The sequence below is a fragment of the Anabrus simplex genome, chromosome 3 (assembly GCF_040414725.1).
Source record: "Anabrus simplex isolate iqAnaSimp1 chromosome 3, ASM4041472v1, whole genome shotgun sequence".
Taxonomy (NCBI): domain Eukaryota; kingdom Metazoa; phylum Arthropoda; class Insecta; order Orthoptera; family Tettigoniidae; genus Anabrus; species Anabrus simplex.
The window spans coordinates 525,563,044-525,587,308 of record NC_090267.1 but is presented as its reverse complement, the minus strand read 5'-3'; the positions used below and the strand labels follow the sequence as shown (position 1 = coordinate 525,587,308).

Sequence of the window (24,265 nt, the reverse complement as noted above, 5' to 3'; positions counted from 1 at the left end):
AAGCTCTTGCTCCTAAACTGCAATGGCTATTGGAGCAGATGACGTTCACAGAGCTATGCTCTTGCTCCTAAACTGGAATGGCTATTGGAGCAGATGACGTTCACAGAGCTCCTAAACTGCAATGGCTATTGGAGCAGATGACGTTCACAGTGCTATGCTCTTGCTGCTAAACTGCATTGGCTATTGGAGCAGATGACGTTCACAGAGCTGCTAAACTGCAATGGCTATTGGAGCAGATGACGTTCACAGAGCTAAGCTCTTGCTGCTAAACTGCAATGGCTATTGGAGCAGATGACGTTCACAGAGCTAAGCTCTTGCTGCTAAACTGCATTGGCTATTGGAGCAGATGACGTTCACAGAGCTATGCTCTTGCTCCTAAACTGCAATGGCTATTGGAGCAGATGACGTTCACAGAGCTAAGCTCTTGCTGCTAAACTGCAATGGCTATTGGAGCAGATGACGTTCTTAGAGCTAAGCTCTTGCTGCTAAACTGCAATGGCTATTGGAGCAGATGACGTTCACAGAGCTAAGCTCTTGCTGCTAAACTGCATTGGCTATTGGAGCAGATGACGTTCACAGTGCTAAGCTCTTGCTGCTAAACTGCAATGGCTATTGGAGCAGATGACGTTCACAGAGCTATGCTCTCGCTCCTAAACTGCAATGGCTATTGGAGCAGATGACGTTCACAGTGCTAAGCTCTTGCTGCTAAACTGCAATGGCTATTGGAGCAGATGACGTTCACAGAGCTATGCTCTTGCTGCTAAACTGCAATGGCTATTGGAGCAGATGACGTTCACAGAGCTAAGCTCTTGCTCCTAAACTGCAATGGCTATTGGAGCAGATGACGTTCACAGAGCTATGCTCTCGCTCCTAAACTGCAATGGCTATTGGAGCAGATGACGTTCACAGTGCTAAGCTCTTGCTGCTAAACTGCAATGGCTATTGGAGCAGATGACGTTCACAGAGCTATGCTCTTGCTGCTAAACTGCAATGGCTATTGGAGCAGATGACGTTCACAGAGCTAAGCTCTTGCTGCTAAACTGCAATGGCTATTGGAGCAGATGACGTTCACAGAGCTAAGCTCTTGCTGCTAAACTGCAATGGCTATTGGAGCAGATGACCTTCACAGTGCTAAGCTCTTGCTGCTAAACTGCAATGGCTATTGGAGCAGATGACGTTCACAGAGCTAAGCTCTTGCTGCTAAACTGCAATGGCTATTGGAGCAGATGACGTTCACAGAGCTGCTAAACTGCAATGGCTATTGGAGCAGATGACGTTCACAGTGCTAAGCTCTTGCTGCTAAACTGCTTGGCTATTGGAGCAGATGACGTTCACAGAGCTAAGCTCTTGCTGCTAAACTGCAATGGCTATTGGAGCAGATGACGTTCACAGAGCTAAGCTCTTGCTGCTAAACTGCAATGGCTATTGGAGCAGATGACCTTCACAGTGCTAAGCTCTTGCTCCTAAACTGCAATGGCTATTGGAGCAGATGACGTTCACAGTGCTAAGCTCTTGCTGCTAAACTGCAATGGCTATTGGAGCAGATGACGTTCACAGAGCTAAGCTCTTGCTGCTAAACTGCAATGGCTATTGGAGCAGATGACGTTCACAGAGCTAAGCTCTTGCTGCTAAACTGCAATGGCTATTGGAGCAGATGACCTTCACAGTGCTAAGCTCTTGCTCCTAAACTGCAATGGCTATTGGAGCAGATGACGTTCACAGTGCTAAGCTCTTGCTGCTAAACTGCAATGGCTATTGGAGCAGATGACGTTCACAGAGCTAAGCTCTTGCTGCTAAACTGCAATGGCTATTGGAGCAGATGACGTTCACAGAGCTAAGCTCTTGCTGCTAAACTGCAATGGCTATTGGAGCAGATGACGCTCACAGTGCTAAGCTCTTGCTGCTAAACTGCAATGGCTATTGGAGCAGATGACGTTCACAGAGCTGCTAAACTGCTTGGCTATTGGAGCAGATGACGTTCACAGTGCTATGCTCTTGCTCCTAAACTGCAATGGCTATTGGAGCAGATGACGTTCACAGAGCTAAGCTCTTGCTGCTAAACTGCAATGGCTATTGGAGCAGATGACGTTCACAGAGCTATGCTCTCGCTGCTAAACTGCAATGGCTATTGGAGCAGATGACGTTCACAGAGCTAAGCTCTTGCTGCTAAACTGCAATGGCTATTGGAGCAGATGACGTTCACAGAGCTGCTAAACTGCTTGGCTATTGGAGCAGATGACGTTCACAGAGCTATGCTCTCGCTGCTAAACTGCAATGGCTATTGGAGCAGATGACGTTCACAGAGCTAAGCTCTTGCTGCTAAACTGCAATGGCTATTGGAGCAGATGACGTTCACAGAGCTATGCTCTCGCTGCTAAACTGCAATGGCTATTGGAGCAGATGACGTTCACAGAGCTAAGCTCTTGCTGCTAAACTGCAATGGCTATTGGAGCAGATGACGTTCACAGAGCTATGCTCTCGCTCCTAAACTGCAATGGCTATTGGAGCAGATGACCTTCACAGTGCTAAGCTCTTGCTGCTAAACTGCAATGGCTATTGGAGCAGATGACGTTCACAGAGCTGCTAAACTGCAATGGATATTGGAGCAGATGACGTTCACAGAGCTAAGCTCTTGCTGCTAAACTGCAATGGCTATTGGAGCAGATGACGTTCACAGAGCTGCTAAACTGCAATGGATATTGGAGCAGATGACGTTCACAGAGCTATGCTCTCGCTGCTAAACTGCAATGGCTATTGGAGCAGATGACGTTCACAGTGCTAAGCTCTTGCTGCTAAACTGCAATGGCTATTGGAGCAGATGACGTTCACAGAGCTAAGCTCTTGCTGCTAAACTGCAATGGCTATTGGAGCAGATGACGTTCACAGTGCTAAGCTCTTGCTGCTAAACTGCAATGGCTATTGGAGCAGATGACGTTCACAGTGCTAAGCTCTTGCTCCTAAACTGCAATGGATATTGGAGCAGATGACGTTCACAGAGCTATGCTCTTGCTGCTAAACCGCATTGGCTATTGGAGCAGATGACGTTCACAGTGCTAAGCTCTTGCTCCTAAACTGCAATGGCTATTGGAGCAGATGACGTTCACAGAGCTATGCTCTTGCTCCTAAACTGGAATGGCTATTGGAGCAGATGACGTTCACAGAGCTCCTAAACTGCAATGGCTATTGGAGCAGATGACGTTCACAGTGCTATGCTCTTGCTGCTAAACTGCATTGGCTATTGGAGCAGATGACGTTCACAGAGCTGCTAAACTGCAATGGCTATTGGAGCAGATGACGTTCACAGAGCTAAGCTCTTGCTGCTAAACTGCAATGGCTATTGGAGCAGATGACGTTCACAGAGCTAAGCTCTTGCTGCTAAACTGCAATGGCTATTGGAGCAGATGACGTTCACAGAGCTAAGCTCTTGCTGCTAAACTGCATTGGCTATTGGAGCAGATGACGTTCACAGAGCTAAGCTCCTGCTGCTAAACTGCAATGGCTATTGGAGCAGATGACGTTCACAGAGCTAAGCTCTTGCTGCTAAACTGCATTGGCTATTGGAGCAGATGACGTTCACAGTGCTAAGCTCCTGCTGCTAAACTGCAATGGCTATTGGAGCAGATGACGTTCACAGAGCTATGCTCTTGCTGCTAAACTGCAATGGCTATTGGAGCAGATGACGTTCACAGAGCTAAGCTCTTGCTGCTAAACTGCAATGGCTATTGGAGCAGATGACGTTCACAGAGCTAAGCTCTTGCTGCTAAACTGCATTGGCTATTGGAGCAGATGACGTTCACAGAGCTGCTAAACTGCAATGGCTATTGGAGCAGATGACGTTCACAGAGCTAAGCTCTTGCTGCTAAACTGCAATGGCTATTGGAGCAGATGACGTTCACAGAGCTAAGCTCTTGCTGCTAAACTGCAATGGCTATTGGAGCAGATGACGTTCACAGAGCTAAGCTCTTGCTGCTAAACTGCATTGGCTATTGGAGCAGATGACGTTCACAGAGCTATGCTCTTGCTCCTAAACTGCAATGGCTATTGGAGCAGATGACGTTCACAGAGCTAAGCTCTTGCTGCTAAACTGCAATGGCTATTGGAGCAGATGACGTTCTTAGAGCTAAGCTCTTGCTGCTAAACTGCAATGGCTATTGGAGCAGATGACGTTCACAGAGCTAAGCTCTTGCTGCTAAACTGCATTGGCTATTGGAGCAGATGACGTTCACAGTGCTAAGCTCTTGCTGCTAAACTGCAATGGCTATTGGAGCAGATGACGTTCACAGAGCTATGCTCTCGCTCCTAAACTGCAATGGCTATTGGAGCAGATGACGTTCACAGTGCTAAGCTCTTGCTGCTAAACTGCAATGGCTATTGGAGCAGATGACGTTCACAGAGCTATGCTCTTGCTGCTAAACTGCAATGGCTATTGGAGCAGATGACGTTCACAGAGCTAAGCTCTTGCTCCTAAACTGCAATGGCTATTGGAGCAGATGACGTTCACAGAGCTAAGCTCTTGCTGCTAAACTGCATTGGCTATTGGAGCAAATGACGTTCACAGTGCTAAGCTCTCGCTCCTAAACTGCAATGGCTATTGGAGCAGATGACGTTCACAGAGCTAAGCTCTTGCTGCTAAACTGCAATGGCTATTGGAGCAGATGACGTTCACAGAGCTAAGCTCTTGCTGCTAAACTGCAATGGCTATTGGAGCAGATGACGTTCACAGTGCTAAGCTCTTGTTGCTAAACTGCAATGGCTATTGGAGCAGATGACGTTCACAGAGCTAAGCTCTTGCTGCTAAACTGCAATGGCTATTGGAGCAGATGACGTTCACAGAGCTATGCTCTCGCTCCTAAACTGCAATGGCTATTGGAGCAGATGACGTTCACAGAGCTATGCTCTTGCTGCTAAACTGCAATGGCTATTGGAGCAGATGACGTTCACAGAGCTAAGCTCTTGCTGCTAAACTGCAATGGCTATTGGAGCAGATGACGTTCACAGAGCTAAGCTCTTGCTGCTAAACTGCAATGGCTATTGGAGCAGATGACGTTCACAGAGCTAAGCTCTTGCTGCTAAACTGCAATGGCTATTGGAGCAGATGACGTTCACAGTGCTAAGCTCTTGCTGCTAAACTGCAATGGCTATTGGAGCAGATGACGTTCACAGAGCTAAGCTCTTGCTGCTAAACTGCAATGGCTATTGGAGCAGATGACGTTCACAGAGCTATGCTCTTGCTGCTAAACTGCAATGGCTATTGGAGCAGATGACGTTCACAGAGCTAAGCTCTTGCTGCTAAACTGCAATGGCTATTGGAGCAGATGACGTTCACAGAGCTAAGCTCTTGCTGCTAAACTGCAATGGCTATTGGAGCAGATGACCTTCACAGTGCTAAGCTCTTGCTGCTAAACTGCAATGGCTATTGGAGCAGATGACGTTCACAGAGCTAAGCTCTTGCTGCTAAACTGCAATGGCTATTGGAGCAGATGACGTTCACAGAGCTGCTAAACTGCAATGGCTATTGGAGCAGATGACGTTCACAGTGCTAAGCTCTTGCTGCTAAACTGCTTGGCTATTGGAGCAGATGACGTTCACAGTGCTATGCTCTTGCTGCTAAACTGCAATGGCTATTGGAGCAGATGACGTTCACAGTGCTAAGCTCTTGCTGCTAAACTGCAATGGCTATTGGAGCAGATGACGCTCACAGTGCTAAGCTCTTGCTGCTAAACTGCAATGGCTATTGGAGCAGATGACGTTCACAGAGCTAAGCTCTTGCTGCTAAACTGCAATGGCTATTGGAGCAGATGACCTTCACAGTGCTAAGCTCTTGCTCCTAAACTGCAATGGCTATTGGAGCAGATGACGCTCACAGTGCTAAGCTCTTGCTGCTAAACTGCAATGGCTATTGGAGCAGATGACGTTCACAGAGCTATGCTCTTGCTGCTAAACTGCAATGGCTATTGGAGCAGATGACGTTCACAGTGCTATGCTCTTGCTCCTAAACTGCTTGGCTATTGGAGCAGATGACGTTCACAGAGCTATGCTCTTGCTCCTAAACTGCAATGGCTATTGGAGCAGATGACGTTCACAGAGCTAAGCTCTTGCTGCTAAACTGCAATGGCTATTGGAGCAGATGACGTTCACAGAGCTAAGCTCTTGCTCCTAAACTGCAATGGCTATTGGAGCAGATGACGTTCACAGTGCTATGCTCTCGCTGCTAAACTGCAATGGCTATTGGAGCAGATGACGTTCACAGAGCTAAGCTCTTGCTGCTAAACTGCAATGGCTATTGGAGCAGATGACGTTCACAGAGCTGCTAAACTGCTTGGCTATTGGAGCAGATGACGTTCACAGTGCTAAGCTCTTGCTGCTAAACTGCAATGGCTATTGGAGCAGATGACGTTCACAGAGCTAAGCTCTTGCTGCTAAACTGCAATGGCTATTGGAGCAGATGACGTTCACAGAGCTAAGCTCTTGCTGCTAAACTGCAATGGCTATTGGAGCAGATGACGTTCACAGTGCTAAGCTCTTATTGCTAAACTGCAATGGCTATTGGAGCAGATGACGTTCACAGTGCTAAGCTCTTGCTGCTAAACTGCAATGGCTATTGGAGCAGATGACGTTCACAGAGCTAAGCTCTTGCTGCTAAACTGCAATGGCTATTGGAGCAGATGACGTTCACAGAGCTAAGCTCTTGCTGCTAAACTGCAATGGCTATTGGAGCAGATGACGTTCACAGAGCTATGCTCTTGCTGCTAAACTGCAATGGCTATTGGAGCAGATGACGTTCACAGTGCTAAGCTCTTGCTGCTAAACTGCAATGGCTATTGGAGCAGATGACGTTCACAGAGCTAAGCTCTTGCTGCTAAACTGCAATGGCTATTGGAGCAGATGACGTTCACAGAGCTAAGCTCTTGCTGCTAAACTGCAATGGCTATTGGAGCAGATGACGTTCACAGAGCTAAGCTCTTGCTGCTAAACTGCAATGGCTATTGGAGCAGATGACGTTCACAGAGCTATGCTCTCGCTCCTAAACTGCAATGGCTATTGGAGCAGATGACGTTCACAGAGCTAAGCTCTTGCTCCTAAACTGCAATGGCTATTGGAGCAGATGACGTTCACAGAGCTATGCTCTCGCTCCTAAACTGCAATGGCTATTGGAGCAGATGACGTTCACAGAGCTAAGCTCTTGCTCCTAAACTGCAATGGCTATTGGAGCAGATGACGTTCACAGAGCTATGCTCTCGCTCCTAAACTGCAATGGCTATTGGAGCAGATGACGTTCACAGAGCTAAGCTCTTGCTGCTAAACTGCAATGGCTATTGGAGCAGATGACGTTCACAGAGCTATGCTCTCGCTCCTAAACTGCAATGGCTATTGGAGCAGATGACGTTCACAGAGCTAAGCTCTTGCTCCTAAACTGCAATGGCTATTTGAGCAGATGACGTTCACAGAGCTGCTAAACTGCAATGGCTATTGGAGCAGATGACGTTCACAGTGCTAAGCTCTTGCTCCTAAACTGCAATGGCTATTGGAGCAGATGACGTTCACAGAGCTATGCTCTTGCGCATTCTTTACCGCACATCACCAAGATTCTTTTTATTTTGATCCGAAGAGGCAGGATATAGGAGCTGAAGGTCCACAAGGCGAGCGTGTCAGCTAAAAGCGCTCAGCCCTACAGGAAGACGCGAGTGGACATCAAACATGGTGTGAAAGAATCTCGTTGGTTCTTCATGGTCAGAAGCAATGGACTCAGCTACTCCTGAAGCGCTGGACTGGATCAAGAGTTTCTTTTTTTCTATTTGCTTTATGTCGCACCGACAGAGTTAGGTCTTACGGCGACGATGGGATAGGAAAGGCCGAGGAATAGGAAGGTAGCGGCCGTGGCCTTAATTAAGGTACAACCCCAGCATTTGCCCGAAGTGAAAATGGGAAAACACGGAAAACCATCTTCAGGCCTGCCGACAGTGGGGTTCGAATCCACTATCTCCCGGACGCAAGCTCACAGCTGCGTGGCCCTAACCGCACGGCCAACTCGCCCGGTGGATCAAGAGTTTGATGGACAAATCTAATCTTTCAGTTGTGTGAGAGATTGTATTGCACTACACGCTAAATAAATAACAGTTAACATTTAATTTGCTAGTTGTCTAGTTCCAAGGTCCTATCGCCCGACTAGTCGATAGTCCCCACCTCTAATACTACCAGGCAGCGACAGTTATTAAGCATTCGAGAACGAGATATCGCCCATATAGTTTTCGAGATATCTCGACTATTTTACTGTTTGCCCCATTGTCATCATAACACATGCGATGTACAATAAACTGAAAACTTCAGCTAGACTTGAAAAGTGTATTTGAGTGGGCGACTGAAAATAAACTGTACATAAATGTAGAAAAATGTGTATCGATGTCGTTCACCAGAAGGAAAACTCCCGTCCACTACACTTACAAAAGATTTACGATCGGTTTGCGAGATGAAAGACCTCGGGGTTTTATTCGACCACGAGCTTACATTCAATTAGCACATACTGAAAGTAGTAGCTGAGTCGTACAAGACCCTAGGATTCATTATCAGGAATATAAAACCCTTAAAAGACACACAAACTTGCATTCATCTGCTCAATACCATAGTAAAGCCAAAAGTAGAATATGCCAGCATCGTTTGGAGCCCTAGGTGTCAGTCATATGTCTATCAGGTTGAAAAATTACAAAAAAGATTTTTAAAATCCTTACAATATAAAAAACTTGCTGCTATCCCCGTATGGTACACTATAGTGATATCCTTCTAAATTTCGCAGTGCAGAGTTTAGAAATTCGCAGACGGAAGGATGCAGTAAAATTTATTTTTAAAGTTGTAAACTATGCTATTGATAATCCTGAATTACTTTCTCTCCTAAATTTCCATGTACTTCACTTTAATTCCAGAAATAACACAACATTTTTAAATGAAAAACCCAGGACGAGTGCCCATGATAACTCGCCGGTAAACAAGATCTGTAGTATCTTCAACAGTGCCATTCAGAAAAATAACGGCCTTGACTTCAGTCTGCCATTGCGTGAGTTTGTAACTGATCTTCATCGCGCAATATATGAAGTCCTAAAAATAGGGGAAATTGTAAGGTGAAGTCCTATAATATTATGTTTGTACTTGTATTGCTTAATTTATTTTGTCATTTTATTTTGTCGTGTGTTGTTCGATCACCTTAATATAAGGTTCTTTATTTTTTAGAAAAATAGTTTAATATTTTATAGAAATATTATAGGAGGTTAGATAAAATTGTAGCTTATCTGACGTAGTTGCCACTGTAATTGGGACACTAAGTCCTGTAGTGTGCAATAAATAAATAAATAAATAAATAAATAAATAAATAAATAAATAAATAAATAAATAAATAAATAAATAAATAAATAAATAAATAAATAAATAAACTGTGCAGAGAGTGAGTATGAAAAATATAGCATCCGCTTTCCACTATACGGAGAGAAGTTAGTCACCAGAAATATAACTTCTATCAAACAAAATAGACAACAACACGTTGAGCAGAGTCCAATGATATTTGAATGTGTTCGACTCGGCAGAGTAAACGCCACGTAAAACAACATCTGCGGACCCTGCGTGTCTCCGCAAACAGCAAAAAATTAATTAGTGGGACGTAAAATTATTATTATTATTATTATTATTATTATTATTATTATTATTATTATTATTATTATTATTATTATTATTATTATTATTATTACTTGTAATGTTCACTTTCACCGTACGAGGAGAGAAACATTGTGGTGTTCCGCTGTTACGGTAAGGAAGTTGATGGAGTGTTCATTATGATTGCTTTTATAATGTGAAAACCAATAATTAGACATTCGGTAGAAAGGTAAGTATGGCTGGAAATGTGAACCAAACATTAGAGGTGCGGATATCAGTCAGGATGGTCTACACTCACTGATGTCGAGGAACCATTAGAGGTGCGGATATCAGTCAGGATGGTCTACACTCAATGATGTCGTGAACCATTAGAAGTGCGGATATCAGTCAGGATGGTCTACACTCAATGATGCCGTGAACCATTAGAAGTGCGGATATCAGTCAGGATGGTCTACACTCAATGATGTCGTGAACCATTAGAAGTGCGGATATCAGTCAGGATGGTCTACACTCAGTGATGTCGTGAACCATTAGAAGTGCGGATATCAGTCAGGATGGTCTACATTCAATGATGTCGAGGAACCATTAGAAGTGCGGATATCAGTCAGGATGGTCTACACTCACTGATGTCGAGGAACAATTAGAAGTGCGGATATCAGTCAGGATGGTCTACGCTCACTGATGTCGAGGAACCATTAGAAGTGCGGATATCAGTCAGGATGGTCTACACTCAATGATGTAGAGGAACTATTAGAAGTGCGGATATCAGTCAGGATGGTCTACACTCAGTGATGTCGAGGAACCATTAGAAGTGCGGATATCAGTCAGGATGGTCTACACTCACTGATGTCGAGGAACCATTAGAAGTGCGGATATCAGTCAGGATGGTCTACGCTCACTGATGTCGTGAACCATTAGAAGTGCGGATATCAGTCAGGATGGTCTACACTCAGTGATATCGAGGAACCATTGGAAGTGCGGATATCAGTCAGGATGGTCTACACTCACTGATGTCGAGGAACCATTAGAAGTGCGGATATCAGTCAGGATGGTCTACGCTCACTGATGTCGTGAACCATTAGAAGTGCGGATATCAGTCAGGATGGTCTACACTCAGTGATATCGAGGAACCATTGGAAGTGCGGATATCAGTCAGGATGGTCTACGCTCACTGATGTCGTGAACCATTAGAAGTGCGGATATCAGTCAGGATGGTCTACACTCAGTGATATCGAGGAACCATTGGAAGTGCGGATATCAGTCAGGATGGTCTACACTCACTGATGTCGAGGAACCATTAGAAGTGCGGATATCAGTCAGGATGGTCTACACTCACTGATGTCGTGAACCATTAGAAGTGCGGATATCAGTCAGGATGGTCTACACTCAGTGATATCGAGGAACCATTGGAAGTGCGGATATCAGTCAGGATGGTCTACACTCACTGATGTCGAGGAACAATTAGAAGTGCGGATATCAGTCAGGATGGTCTACGCTCACTGATGTCGAGGAACCATTAGAAGTGCGGATATCAGTCAGGATGGTCTACACTCAGTGATGTCGAGGAACCATTAGAAGTGCGGATACCAGTCAGGATGGTCTACACTCACTGATGTCGAGGAACAATTAGAAGTGCGGATATCAGTCAGGATGGTCTACGCTCACTGATGTCGAGGAACCATTAGAAGTGCGGATATCAGTCAGGATGGTCTACACTCAGTGATATCGAGGAACCATTGGAAGTGCGGATATCAGTCAGGATGGTCTACACTCAATGATGTAGAGGAACTATTAGAAGTGCGGATATCAGTCAGGATGGTCTACACTCACTGATGTCGAGGAACCATTAGAAGTGCGGATATCAGTCAGGATGGTCTACATTCAATGATGTAGAGGAACTATTAGAAGTGCGGATATCAGTCAGGATGGTCTACAGTCAATGATGTAGAGGAACCATTAGAAGTGCGGATATCAGTCAGGATGGTCTACACTCAATGATGTAGAGGAACTATTAGAAGTGCGGATATCAGTCAGGATGGTCTACACTCAATGATGTCGTGAACCATTAGGAGTGCGGATATCAGTCAGGATGGTCTACACTCAATGATGTAGAGGAACTATTAGAAGTGCGGATATCAGTCAGGATGGTCTACACTCAATGATGTCGAGGAACCATTAGGAGTGCGGATATCAGTCAGGATGGTCTACACTCAATGATGTAGAGGAACTATTAGAAGTGCGGATATCAGTCAGGATGGTCTACATTCACAGATGTCGAGGAACTATTAGAAGTGCGGATATCAGTCAGGATGGTCTACAGTCAATGATGTAGAGGAACCATTAGAAGTGCGGATATCAGTCAGGATGGACTACACTCAATGATGTCGAGGAACTATTAGAAGTGCGGATATCAGTCAGGATGGTCTACACTCAATGATGTCGTGAACCATTAGGAGTGCGGATATCAGTCAGGATGGACTACACTCAATGATGTCGAGGAACTATTAGAAGTGCGGATATCAGTCAGGATGGACTGCACTCAATGATGTCGAGGAACTATTAGAAGTGCGGATATCAGTCAGGATGGTCTACACTCAATGATGTCGAGGAACTATTAGAAGTGCGGATATCAGTCAGGATGGTCTACGCTCACAGATGTCGAGGAACTATTAGAGGTGCGGATATCAGTCAGCATGGTCTACACTCACAGATGTCGAGGAACTATTAGAGGTGCGGATATCAGTCAGCATGGTCTACACTCACAGATGTCGAGGAACTATTAGAGGTGCGGATATCAGTCAGGATGGTCTACACTCAATGATGTCGAGGAACCATTAGAAGTGCGGATATCAGTTAGGATGGTCTACACTCACTGATGTCGTGAACCATTAGGAGTGCGGATATCAGTCAGGATGGTCTACACTCAATGTCGAGGAACCATTAGAAGTGCGGATATCAGTCAGGATGGTCTACATTCAATGATGTCGAGGAACCATTGGAAGTGCGGATATCAGTCAGGATGGTCTACATTCAATGATGTCGAGGAACAATTAGAAGTGCGGATATCAGTCAGGATGGTCTACACTCACTGATGTCGTGAACCATTAGGAGTGCGGATATCAGTCAGGATGGACTACACTCAATGATGTCGAGGAACTATTAGAAGTGCGGATATCAGTCAGGATGGTCTACACTCAATGATGTCGTGAACCATTAGGAGTGCGGATATCAGTCAGGATGGACTACACTCAATGATGTCGAGGAACTATTAGAAGTGCGGATATCAGTCAGGATGGACTGCACTCAATGATGTCGAGGAACTATTAGAAGTGCGGATATCAGTCAGGATGGTCTACACTCAATGATGTCGAGGAACTATTAGAAGTGCGGATATCAGTTAGGATGGTCTACACTCACTGATGTCGTGAACCATTAGGAGTGCGGATATCAGTCAGGATGGTCTACACTCAATGTCGAGGAACCATTAGAAGTGCGGATATCAGTCAGGATGGTCTACATTCAATGATGTCGAGGAACCATTGGAAGTGCGGATATCAGTCAGGATGGTCTACATTCAGTGATGTCGAGGAACCATTAGAAGTGCGGATATCAGTCAGGATGGTCTACATTCAATGATGTCGAGGAACAATTAGAAGTGCGGATATCAGTCAGGATGGTCTACAGTCAATGATGTAGAGGAACAATTAGAAGTGCGGATATCAGTCAGGATGGTCTACAGTCAATGATGTCGAAGAACTATTAGAAGTGCGGATATCAGTCAGGATGGTCTACACTCACTGATGTCGAGGAACTATTAGAAGTGCGGATATCAGTCAGGATGGTCTACACTCACTGATGTCGTGAACCATTAGAAGTGCGGATATCAGTCAGGATGGTCTTCACTGACTGATGTCGAGGAACCATTAGAAGTGCGGATATCAGTCAGGATGGTCTTCACTGACTGATGTCGAGGAACCATTAGAAGTGCGGATATCAGTCAGGATGGTCTACAGTCAATGATGTCGAAGAACTATTAGAAGTGCGGATATCAGTCAGGATGGTCTACACTCACTGATGTCGAGGAACTATTAGAAGTGCGGATATCAGTCAGGATGGTCTACACTCACTGATGTCGTGAACCATTAGAAGTGCGGATATCAGTCAGGATGGTCTACACTCACTGATGTCGAGGAACCATTAGAAGTGCGGATATCAGTCAGGATGGTCTACACTCACTGATGTCGTGAACCATTAGAAGTGCGGATATCAGTCAGGATGGTCTACACTCACTGATGTCGAGGAACCATTAGAAGTGCGGATATCAGTCAGGATGGTCTACATTCAATGATGTCGAGGAACAATTAGAAGTGCGGCTATCAGTCAGCATGGACTACACTCAATGATGTCTTTTGATTTGACACCCGTAGGCGACCTGCGCGTCGTGATAATATTTGCTGTATATAGGAGGATGAAAACACGCCACAATGATTTACAAGGTACCTTTCTTGATGAAAGGTGCGTTCTCATGCCTATTATTTTGAAATAGCAATCCATCATGCCGTGATCGAGATGTACTTTAATGTCATTGTACCAACATTGATAGGTCTGCCCATTTTGAAGAATGTAGCTGTGTATTAGACGTGTAAATTTTTTTAAGAAACTGTTAAAAATATAGAATATCGACAATGGAATGACAAGAGTTATCACCCTCTCCTTCTTACGGAGAGCAACTGGGAGTTCCCAACGAGCAAAGCCGAGTCTCTGTAATCTATAGGTCTATAGGTTGGTATGTACTGTATGTATTGCATCTCCTCCTAAACCACTCGAGCGATTTCAACCAAACTTGGTACACTTATGACTTAGTATCAGAAAACAAACCTCATGGGGGAAAGGCACCACAAGCACTCCTAAAGGGGGGCCTTGGGGGCTGAGTTTACAAAAATAATCGAAAATTCATTGTTTTCGGGGTCGCTGAGATGAATAGTGAAACTCAGGAATTTGCTGAAGTCCAAGCTCATCACCCTTTGGGGTGCCCGGCTCCATGGCTAAATGGTTAGCGTGCTGGCCTTTGGCCACAGGGGTCCCGTGTTCGATTCCCGGCTGGGTCGGAAATTTTAACCATCATTGGTTAATTTCGCTGGCAAGGGTGCTGGGTGTATGTGTTGTCTTCATCATCAAGGGCGTCAAGTCGAAAGACCTGCACCTGTCGAGCTGAACTTGTCCTCGGACACTCCCGGCACTAAAAGCCATACGTCATTTCATTTCACCCTTTGGGGTGGTGGGGGCGAGGGGGCAATGATATATAAAATTAATCAGAAATAGATTCGAATCAATAGTTTTGGGGGTCGCTGAGATGAATAGTGACACTCGGGATTTTTGAAAGTCCAAGTTGATCACCCTTTGGGGTGGAGGGCGAGGGGGAATGAGATATTATAACATCGGGAATAGTGACGTACCCATAGTTTGCGAGGTCGCTGAGATGAATAGTGACACCCGCGATTTTTTAAAGTCCTTTTGGGTAGGGGACGAGGGGAGAGTGAGATATAAAAATAATCGGTAATAGTGCCAAATCCACCATTTTCGGGGTCGCAGAAATGTATAGTGGCACTCCGAATTTTTTAAAGTACAAGTTCATCACCCTTTGGGGAGGGAGACGAGGAGAGAGTGAGATATAAAAATAATCGGAAACAGTATCGAATCCATAGTTTTCGGGGTCGCTGAGATGTATGGTGACACTCCGGATATTTTAATGTCCATATTCAGCACCCTTAGTGGGGGAGGGGCGACGAGGCGGGACTGAGATATAATAATTATAATAATAGAAAATGTATATGTCGAATCCATAGTTTTCTGGGTCGCTGAGATGTATAATGACACTCCGGATTTTTTTAAAAGTCCATGTTCAGCATTAAGAGAGAACTGTTTCGTAGTGTTCCCTATTGAAGTGAGTTCAGCACCATTTGGGAGGGAGTGAGACATAAAATTAATCGAAAATAGTGTCGAATCCATACTTTTCGGGATCGCTGAAATGAATAGTGACATCCCGGATGTCGTTTAAGTCCAAGTTGAGCCCTAATCAGCAGGGTTTTGAGAAGGGGTGAAGGAAAGAAAATGTGCAAATGACCGAGATTTTGGGTATTTGTATGTATGTTCCAGCATAGGTGTCAACTAAATTTGGTACGAATATTATCTAATATCTGTAAAAAATACTACGGGGACAAGACACCCCTAGAAGCCCTAGGGAAGGGGGCGAAATACAATTATAACTAAAAACGACCTATATTACTGTTGAATCCTTACTTTTCTGGACTACGGGAGAGATTTCAGCCAAACTTGGTACACTTATGACTTACTATCATGAGACAAACTGCGAGGAGGTATGGTAGACCTATCACGCCTAGGGGTGGGGTGAGACGAATATTGACACTCCGGATGTCGTTGTGTATTTGTTTCTTCCAACATAGCCCTCATACAAAATTGGTACACATATGACTTACTACCTGAAAAATTTACTATCTGGGTAAAACACCAGTAGCACTCTTCGTGGAGGTGGTGAAATATAAAAATAAACAAAAATGACTGATATTAATGTTTACGAGTTCGCTGAGTTGAACTGTGACACTCTGGATGGATAAGTCATATTTCACCGCAATTGGTATGGAGGTTGAGAAGGGGTGAAAATGAATGTAAAAATAACCGTGATATATGGGTGTATGTGGGTATATTCCAAAATAGCTCTCAACAAAACTTGGTACATATATGACTTACCATCTGGAAAAAAAATTACTATGGAGATGAAACACCAATGGGTGGAGAATGGGAGGGCATGATATTTTCCATTATTAAAAATAATAGAAAATAACCGATATTAATGTCGAATTCATTGTTGTGACTCCCTGAATATCGTTTAAGTCAACGTTCATTTTTCATTGGGACGGGACACTGAAAGGGGTTTTGTAGTAAATAGTCTAAAATGACGGAGATTAGTGTTGAATCCATTGCGTTTGCGCTCTCAAGGCTGATTGGTAAGAATATCAATGACAGTCGAAATCGTGTAGATCATATCTATACCGTGACGGATAAATACATAAAAATTCACTTTAACATAACTAACTGATGATACTAATCATAAAAGTAAACATCCTAAACCAACCGGGCTACGCCGGGTAGTCAGCTAGTATGTATATATTTACGGGTTTACAAGAAAAACAGTAATAACATAATGCTATTGAATTTCTACTACATCACTAATAATTTTATAAAATCAAGTAAAATATATTTTTCTGTTGAGTATTTACATCTGCTGCATGCTACTGTACCCATTCCAAAAGTGCACGTTGCGCTGAATAATTACCCACTGGCTGGTTGACGTTATGAAACTATTCCCCACTTAAGAAGGAAAAGTTACGAAATCGTAGTCAACTCGAACCAAGATGAAGGGGAGCTCGAGAGGGTAACTCACTCTCTATCCCCGATTTACAGTTAAAGACTTTGTGAAGTTTTACCTTAGCCGAAAGAAAATTTACATTTTAGAAAAGTTGTGTTACATAGTTAAAAATTCGGACTTTCCCCTGGGATAAGTCTGCGGAGGTAGCTACAGAAAAGAAAATTTAAGTGGCCGTTACCTGGCTGATGTTCTGCTTGCCGAAGAATGAGGCGTCCCGACTCCTGCCTTAACACACACACTCAGAAAGACGACGATCAAGTGAGACAAGGATACTCGAAAAGCCGCAACTTATATACCCTCAGGGAAGGTTCAAGAGGATTCTGGACTAATCCGGACACACCCTCTCATTTTTATTAGCTGAACCCAAAAGTTACACTCAAAACCGAACAAGAAGCCTGTGATAGGCTGAAAATTAAAAACAGAAAATTTTCATTGGCCAGATTCAAAACTGGCGGAATGAGACAGAAGTGTTGCAAACCTAGAATTACATAAAAACAAATGAAAGTTGAGAAAACCTATAAACACAAAATTTCTTTCAATAACAACTTCTTTACCTTGCACCAGAGTGCATGACCATAGTTTTTTGGTAGTGACATCTGTGGAAAAATGTCCAAACTTCTTGATGTACGGCAAAAACAACACCAAGAGAAATCCAATCAGTTTAGGAAACTTCACAATAATACAATTACTTAATATTTCAGTAGTGACATCTTCTGATTAAAGTCTCAACTTTATGTAGTATTAATTTCACATTTTGTTCGGCAGAGGAGTTCATCAAGGCGCTTATTTGAATGTGCGGAGTTGAGGTGTACCTCCCGGTACAAGTATTATTATTATTATTATTATTATTATTATTATTATTATTATTATTATTCAATGAAGGCGGCTGTGTGATATGACGTATCGTTTGCGAGTGATAGTGAATTGGTACTTATATAAACAATATTGCAAAATACAGACTGTATTAGTTGTGAAGAGTGTAAGAAGGAAACGCTGATCAACGAACGATAAAGGTGAGTCTGTGTGAAGTATGTAGTGTCGTTAAGAATCAAGAATTACGGTTGCATGAAGGTAATTAACCTAAAAGAATAAAAGTTAGGATCGAAGCTTAGACAACATCGAAACGTAATAAGTAGTTCACAAAATCACCGCTAAAGGCGTATTGGAGCAGTAAGTTTGTGGAACTATCACTTGAGGAAACAACACTAGAGCGCAGTTATACACCTAGCGCTAATGTGGGTCATTTGCGTAACGTTCTGGTGATAAATGGAAACATCTACTAACACAATCACGCGAAATAAAAATCAAATGGTTACTCTGAGCATCGAATCATCGAATAAACTGAAAGAATCAAATGATATCTCGCGAGATACCGACCTAATAATCCTGTCTACAGCTGTACAACAAGGTGAGGGAGAGGGGGAAGATGACCCAAACATCGTCGAGGCAGCAGAAGCACAAAACAAAGAGCTTGTATTTGTAACATTAGTCAATGAGATTAAAGAGTGCGACAAAGTGAAATGGATCGCACGATTGCAGCAGATGATTGATGCACGGTTTAGCAGGATGGCCCGAGGATGGTGACCGAAAATAACCAAAGAGTTTCAACAACGCTTTGACTAAGGAGCTAAATTGCGTGTGAAGTATAAATGACAATTTAAGAACATTCTGATGATTCATAACAATATATAAATTGTTGGTAGCTTGGAACAATCTAATGAATACTAACCCCTTTCATTACAATACTGCACACTTAATCAGTTCTAGGATCGTATAACTACGTCATGCATGAGTTTTCCCAGGGTAAAGAATAAATACTGGATTCCCTTACCAGAGAAGAAAACTTCCCTATAAAATAATGGCGTCGGCGAAGGATGTAAGTGCAGACAGCTCCCGGTTCTCTTGCGAAATAATCGGGAATAAATGTGGTGTAAACAAGAAGCGAGTGAAGAATGGTATCCAGTGTGAAAAGTGTTTAATTTGGTACCATTTTGAGTGTATATGTAGTGCTGGTTTTGCTAAAAATGAAGATACTTGGACTTGTGTTAGCTGTGGCGAGAGCAATTTGAATAGCGGTAACAAACCTAGGCCTACAACGGTCAACGAATCGCTGGCGTCTCATTACTTGGAGGATGGAGGTAATGATAATGTACTTGTAATTCTCTCTTTATTGCAACAGGATTTACAAGCATTAAAAGCGGAGAAAGAGATTTTAAAGGAAAAGGTACGTTTACTGGAATCGAAAGTACCGGTACCAGTAAACACTCAGAACACAGGTGGCTCCGAGAATTCCAGCGCGTGGAGTCAAGATGCTTCAGATTCTAGGAGGAAAAGTGTACAGTTCAATAAGGACAACTTTGTAATTGACACCAAAAATAGATTTTCAGCCCTGAGGGAAGTAAGCGATACGCAAGGTATCCGTATAGGAAGCAGTCAAACGTATAGCGCAAAATCCGTTACGAGAAGCGGCAAAGTTAGGCCTAAAATCCCACACAGTGCACCGGCGAAAGTGTCGAACATTCTTATATTTGGTGATAGCTAGGCGAGGGGAATTGCGGAGAATGGTCAATGAAGATATTGCAGCATCGGCAGTCATCTATCCTGGGGCCCCAATGAAGAAGGTATTGGAAAACACGGAGCAGACGGCAAGAAATCTCGGAAGTCGTGATGCAGTAGTGATCATCGGCGGGACGAACGACGTAGCTCACAACGACGCTAAGAATGTTATTTCTGAACTTAAATGTACACTAGGTAAGCTGACTCAAACTAACATCTTTGTAGTGAACGTGCCCCACAGGCGTGATTTGATTAGAGACTCGTGTGTGAACGCTGAAGTGGAAAAAGTTAATACAGATATGGTTAAAATTTGTAGACATTTTCGTAATACACAGGTAATTGATAGCAGCAGTTTCGAGAGACACTGTTACACAAAGCATGGCCATCATCTAAACAATTCAGGTAAACAAAAGATAGCAAATATTGTTCTAGATTTTATTAATCATAAGATATGTACTGTAAAAAAGGCAACTCCCTTGAGTTATAATACTGATCAGGAAAACTAGTAGAAAGAGCCAGCTGTAAGTCAAGCTCGCTCAGCCAACTAGAAAATGAAACTCAGGAAAGTAAGGAATTTCAAGTTACCCAATTGCAACAGTCAATTTTTAGGGAGGAAGGGGGTCTGCGATTGCCCTTGGTAAACTGTCAGAGTGTAGTAAATAAACAATTAATATTCGGTACATTGATGGAATCTTATGAGACTGATGTGGTGATAGGACTGGAATCGTGGTTGAGAGAAGGGGTGGGTAATAGAGAAGTAGTTCCAGAAGGGTACACAGTCTATCGTAGAGACCGAGGAGATAAAAAGGGAGGGGGGTGTTTATTCTGGTGAAGGAAACATATTGTTCACATGAATGGTTTACCGATGAAAGGGATGAAATATTAGGGATAAAATTAATTTGTGATAATATGAAGGAGGTGGGAATTATAGGAACATACAGGCCTGGAAGAGAGGAAAGAGACATGGAAATATTTGAGAAAATAATAGATTATACTCATAAAAACAATAATAATGATATGGTAATAATTGGGGGAGAACTAAACTTGCCTGAGGTTGAATGGAATGGAGCTGCAAGTGAAGCCCATGAACAGAAACTGGCAAATAAGTTAATTTGGGAGGGAGGATTTACACAAGTAGTACAAGAACCGACTCGTCTCAATAACTTACTAGAAGTATTCTTGGTTAAACCATGGGAAATTGTTGATAAAACTGAGGAATAGGAGACCATAAGGCTGTAATAATGGATGTAGGACTTGTACCAAAAATGCTTAATAAGAGGGTCACACAAGACAAGAAATTGTACAGAAAAACTAAAGTTGATGAATTTGGGACTTACCTTAAATCACAATTCATTTGCTGGATAAGTGAAGGGAATAATCGGGATACACTTTGGGCTAAATTTAAAGGAATAATTTGGGAAGGAGAGAAGAGATTTGTACCTGTTAAGAAGGGTAAAATGACCTCAGACCCTGTTTATTACACAAGGGAAATTAGAAAATTAAAAAGAAAATGTAGAATAGTAAACAGGAAAATCAAATAAGGTAGGGAGAATAGAGAAAGTAGAAAACAGCTAATGAGGGAACTGAATAGAGTGAAAAAGGAAGCAAAAGAGAATTATATGAATGGCATTCTTCAAGAGGGTAATGGCCACAAAGGGAAACGGAAAAGCTGTATTCATAAATATTAGGAATCAAAAAGGAAAAGGAATTCAAATTCCTACAATGGTGGGAGAAGGGGGTGAACACTATTTAACAGATACTGAGAAAGCAAACCTCTTTAGTAAGGAATTCAGAGATTCAGTAGAAGATTGCCAGGACTTGGAAACCGTAACAGAAGATAGAGAGGGAGAGACGTACAGGGATAAAAGAAGCTTCTCATTCACAAATGAAGATATTTTCAGAGAAATCCAACTGCTTCAGCAAGGAAAAGCAGCAGGAAGTGATCAAATTACTGGGGAGGTATTAAAGACAATGGGATGGTATACAGTGCCTTATTTAATATTTCTCTTTGACTATGTCATAAATAGTAGTGTAATACCAAAGGAATGGAAGGAATCTATAATAATACCAATTTATAAAGGAAAGGGTGATAAAAGGAAACCAGAGAACTACAGACCAATCAGCCTGACCAGTATAGTTTGTAAAATACTGGAGAGTTTAATAGCAAAGTACATCAGAGGGATATGTGATGATAAAAATTGGTTCATGAGGAGCCAGTATGGATGTAGAAAGAAATATTCTTGCGAGGCACAACTGGTGAGATTTAATCAGGACATATCAGATCAGTTAGATTCAGGAGGCCAGTTAGATTGCATAGCCATAGATCTTTCCAAAGCCTTTGATAGAGTGGAACATGGAGGGAATTGGAGGGAATACGATTGGACGTAAGGGTTATACGTTGGATAAGAACATTTCTAAATTCAAGGGTTCTGAAAGTCAAAGTAGGAAATAATATATCACAGGAAGAGAAAGTCTGGAAGGGAATTGCACAGGGTAGTATAATTGGTCCATTACTTTTCTTAATATACGCAAATGATTTAGGGAACAATATAACATCGAAAATAAGATTGTATGCAGATGACATAATTGTTTATAGGGAAATAAATAACATTGAGGATTGTTCAGAATTACAAAGGGACCTTGAGAGTATCCAAGAATGGGTTGAAGAAAATAATATGAAGAATAATGGAGGCAAATCAACAGTTACAACATTTACAAACAGGAGCTTTAAAACTGAATTTGAATATACTTTGGATGAGGTAGTTATCCCAAAAGATGGCAAGTGCAAATACTTAGGTGTGAGATTTCAAAGTAATTTGCACTGGAAGGGTCATGTTGATGACATTGTTGGGAAAGCATACAGATTGTTACATGTCATAATGAGGCTACTTAAAGGATGCAACAAAGAATTAAAAGAAAAAGTTACTTAAGTATGGTTCGTCCATTACTGGATTATGCAAACAGTGTTTGGAATCCTCACCAAGAATACCTAATAAAAGAACTAGATGGTGTGCAGAGGAAAGCAGCAAGGTTTGTAACAGGGGATTTCAGGAGAAAGAGTAGTGTATCAGAAATGTTAAAGGAACTTGGGTGGGAAACTTTAAGTAAGAGAAGGGAGAAAACTAGACTTATAGGATTATATAGAGCCTATACAGGAGAAGCAGCATGGAGAGATATCCATGAGAGGCTTCAGTTGGAAAATAATTATTTTGGTAGAACTGACCACAAGTACAAAATTAGAAGGAATTTTAGCAGAAGCGATTGAGGTAAATTTTCTTTCACTGGGAAGGGCGTGAAGGAGTGGAACAGTTTACCAGGGGTAGTGTTTGATCCTTTTCCAAAATCTGTACAGATATTCAAGAAGAGAATAAACAACAACAGAGATAATAAATTAAATGTTAGAGGGCATTCCACCAGTGCAGGATATTGTAAATAAAAAATGCGTGTGATTAAATTAATTCCATCCCCTGGTCTAAGGAGTTTGGACAGCCCAAGTAGGGGACTGCCTGTAGGGGTGAAGTACAGTGGGGACTTCGAGGGCCCTGAGACCGCTACAGTAGCTGTGAAGGCCCTTCAGGAACTCTGAAAAGTGGTGGTAAAAGGGGCTCTTGTTAAGACGCAGCATGTCGTTATGCTACTTAGGTTCCAAAATGGGTAAAATATAAATATGTAAATAAATTCAATGTTAATTTTAATCTTATACTAGTTGTATAGTATTACTAGAAGTAATTTCACATACCATACTGTATATGAGTTGACTATGTTTGTAAGATATTATAAGTAGAATTTTGTAAACAATATTAATTTATTAAGGATGATGTGTGTGTTAAATAGAAAAAATTATTAGCGTAAATTGTATAATATTGTATTCTAGGAAAATTTTCTTCGTCTCCTGTTAATTTAAAATTTAGTGCTTGACAATAATGTATTTTAGTGTACCATTTGCCACCGAGGTAGACACCTCATTTGCAAATAAAGAGATTTTGATTGATTTGATTTGATTTGACTTTTAATTAAATAAGCGCAGCAAATCTGGAAAGAAGGTGAACAGTATTAATTTGCAATAATAGGCTATGCGTTTTTGTGTTTCAAGATGTCTATGTCATGCGCAACATTTAACTCCACTAGTCGCCATCAGACTTTACAGGCCTTATGTATGAATAATTATTTGCGGGTAATTATTGTATGGGCATAAACCTAATTTCATATCCATAGGTCATTCTAATGATGACATATTATTTTTCTTCAAGGTTTCTTTTGAAGTCCCCCTGTGGGTGGTAGCGGTAGAATAACACCCACGGTATCCCTTGCCTGTCGTAAGAGGCGACTAAGAGGCTCCCTAGGGGATCTCAACTTGGGAGCGTGGGTTGGCGACCACGGGGCCCTGAGCTGAGTCCTGGCATTGCTTCTACTTACTTGTGCCAGGCTCCTCACTTTCATCTACCCTATCCGACCTCTATTGGTGAAGTCTTGTTGTTTTCCGATCCGGATGGTATTAGAGCATTCGAGGCAGTTCGTGGCGGTTAGTGTCCGATCCCTGCCATACTTTCTCTCTGATCAGTGTTATATAGAGGATGTCTCCCACTCCCTATAACGGAGAATACACTTTATGAGTGCACTTCT

General features: G+C 42.5%; 1 protein-coding gene across 6 annotated transcripts in view; it reads right to left on the bottom strand.

Annotated features, from left to right (window-relative positions):
• Positions 1-24,265, bottom strand: part of kar (monocarboxylate transporter 10-like protein kar) — a 556,067-nt gene that overhangs the window by 461,051 nt on the left and 70,751 nt on the right. Inside the window, exon 2 of one of the 6 annotated variants that reach the window (XM_067143675.2) lies at positions 17,265-17,491. The exons of the other annotated variants lie outside the window; for them this stretch is intronic. The gene's annotated coding sequence lies outside the window, so the exon portion shown is untranslated. The remainder of the gene's footprint in view (positions 1-17,264; positions 17,492-24,265) is intronic. 6 annotated transcript variants of the gene reach the window in all.